Genomic DNA, 2,854 nt, shown 5'->3' on the forward strand with positions numbered 1-2,854 from the left:
TCATTCAGCGCTCGGGGCTCCGCTCTGATTCACGGCGAGCCGGCTCCCTCTGGGTCCTAGCGCTGTGGACGTGTGGGAGCTGCACGGGCTCGCAGGAATTCAGCGCTTGGCTGGCTGCCGAGCGCAGGCAGGGATGCACAGATGTGCAGTGAAAGTTTCAAAGCCTGGCTGCTCTGGGAGTGCGCTCGCACAACGCCCCGAGAAGGCTCCGGCTCGGCCGTGCCGCTGGCAGCGACTGAAATCCCTCTGCGAGGGGGGTTTGTCCTCTGCCTTTCCTCTCTGCATCCTAATCCTTGCCCTCGATTTAAAGATGAGGGCTCCCAAAGGGAAACTCCCAGCTCCCCGGTGGGAAAATCATCTCCAGAGCCCTTTGCTCATCTCGGGAGTGGGAAACAAACCTGTAGGAACGCCAGTGGTTAACTGGGGAAGGAGTGGACTGGTTCCCTACAAAACCCGTGCAGTCCCCATTATCAGCTGGCTGGAACTGGGGTCAGCCAAGCACTGGTTGAGAGTAGCAAAGAAATATTTGACCCTGACTTGAGGCAGAGGAAAAGATTATATAAGAATCCTTCTAACTGAAATATTCTGTGTTTAACACGCTTACCTTCAGCAACAAAGAGATATGGAAATGTTTTCCAGCGTGTTTGAAGAGAGGGATTAAGTAGTTTACAAGGGAACAGCAATGGTAAATACAGGAAAGAAATGTAAAAATTTAAAACTTTGTAAAATATATATATAAAAAGCAATTTGGCTAAAAACTTTATTCTCAAAAAAGTTGGCAGCTCTGTTGAGGATTATGAAGCAGCCCCTTAGAATTTCATAGTTCTTGTTCTGGCACAGTGGAACCTTTGTGATTACACAGACCCAAGGAAAAAAAAAATATTAAAAGCAGATCACTGCATTTTATCTAAGTGGAAGTAATCAAACACTTTTTGATTCCATCCAGGAGAGGGCAGCCAGCTGGAGAGACTGGTCCTTAAATCCTTTGGGAAAGGGAAAGATGTGTGGAAGGCACTGTGTAAAGGAGAAGAGCAAGGAGGCAGAGAAGCCTTGAGATAATCAATTCTCTGCCATGGGGTTGTGCTGCTTTCTGAATCTGGAGCACCCCTATCCTCATGTTTCATTAGCACCAGCAGAAAAACCTTAAATTCCGTCCCCACAGAGCCAAAGTGGCTTCAGTGCTAGATTGATTCTTGGAGGTGATGTGTGTTTAAAATTGCCTGGAATATCCTTTAGGAAATTGCAGCACAAAATCCTGGATGTGACTGCTGAAATTGCCTTTCCCATTTGCCAGGATTATGCAGATTGCTTTGTTTTTCTCCAAGAAAAATGCTTCTGCACATGGTGGCAGCCACAGGCCAAAGTGTGTCTTCATTTACACAGGGAGACTTTCTTCAGATGTTGCCTGCAAACCTTGATTTAGCCAAAGCCTCAGAACTGCCAGGCTGTGCCAGTGCTGAGCATTCCTCTGGCCTCATTAGGACATCCTCAGATTAGGACTTTGTGCTGGAAAATTGGAAAGAGCCTTAGAGCCCATTGTGACTGCAGTAAACAGCATCAGATGAGAGCTATAATATGATAGGATTTTTCTTTTCTTACATAAAAATTAGTGCACACTTGTGTTGAGCATCTCTAAGAGTATTTCTTGGCAAGAACTGCCTGTTTTTTCTTAAAACTGTGTTCTAAGAAAACTGTCTTTTTTTTCTTAAAAGCTCCTTTGGACACAGTAATCAACAAAACATTGTGTTTGTACTTAATCTGTATCACCAGCACTAATTTCTGTCTTGAAGAAATCCTCCTCTTGTCCCACATTCTCGTTCCTCCTGAGCTCCCCCCAGCAGGCTGGGATCCCTGGGAAGGAGCAGGAGCTTGTCTGCTCTTCCTGACGTTCCCATGTCACCCAAACAAACACCAAGGCAGCTTTTGGAGAAGGTGTGGCAGCAGTGCAGGGAGGAATGTGTGATCCCAGGGCATTGTTGTGCTCAGAGGTGAATCCTCCTCCCTCAGCAGTGGTTGGAGGCGCAGATTTAAGGAGGAGAACCTTGCTCAGCCCCTCTATGAGCTGAGGGTTCTCGTGCTGAGGTGCCAGCTGAGGGATTGGGGTGTTAGGATAAGGAAAGGATGTGCTCTGGAGTCAGGGAGGCAGCAGGATAAAAAGTCTTGTGAATCCTGATTACTGGTTTGCATCCAGTTATTTCTCTGCTTCTCCCACAGTTTAAAGTCTCCCAAGATCTCCTGGATGAGCTTCTTCTGTGAGAAGCTGGGGCTGCCCCTGGATCCCTGGCAGTGCCCAAGGCCAGGTTGGACACTAGGACCTGGAGCACCCGGGGGCAGTGGAAGGTGTCTCTGCCATGGCAGGGGTGGAACAAGATGAACTTTGAAGTCCCTTCCAACCCAAAATGTTACAGGATTCAATGGATTACTCCTGGAATCTGTGTCCTTTGTGCTGCTGAAAGTCTTAGACGAGGCATTTGGGAGGAAGTGTCTGTGTTCTTTTGGTTTAGAAGAAACAGCCTTTGAGGAAAAATGTTGCTTTTGATGAACCCTCGTTTATTTCTGAAATCTTTGTGGGTTTGGAAGCAACATGGGCAAGTACAGCTGCTGTTCATAAAATCTTGGCACTTTAGAGAGGTGTCAGGTCACTGAGAAAGGGACCCACGGAGCATCAAACAGTTTTCAGAGGTCCTGTAAAAGTATAAAGGGATGGGATGAGCTTAACAAATTTTATTTTCTTCAGAGACATTTATTTAAATGTGTGTGTGCATTGCATTCAATATTTCCTTGTAATGCTAAGTCTTTACATGAGAAAAGCTGTATCACAAGCAACCCTCTTCCCCTGCCTGTCCTGGGGGTG

Source organism: Fringilla coelebs, assembly GCF_963513975.1.
Source record: "Fringilla coelebs genome assembly, chromosome: 23".
NCBI classification, from domain to species: domain Eukaryota; kingdom Metazoa; phylum Chordata; class Aves; order Passeriformes; family Fringillidae; genus Fringilla; species Fringilla coelebs.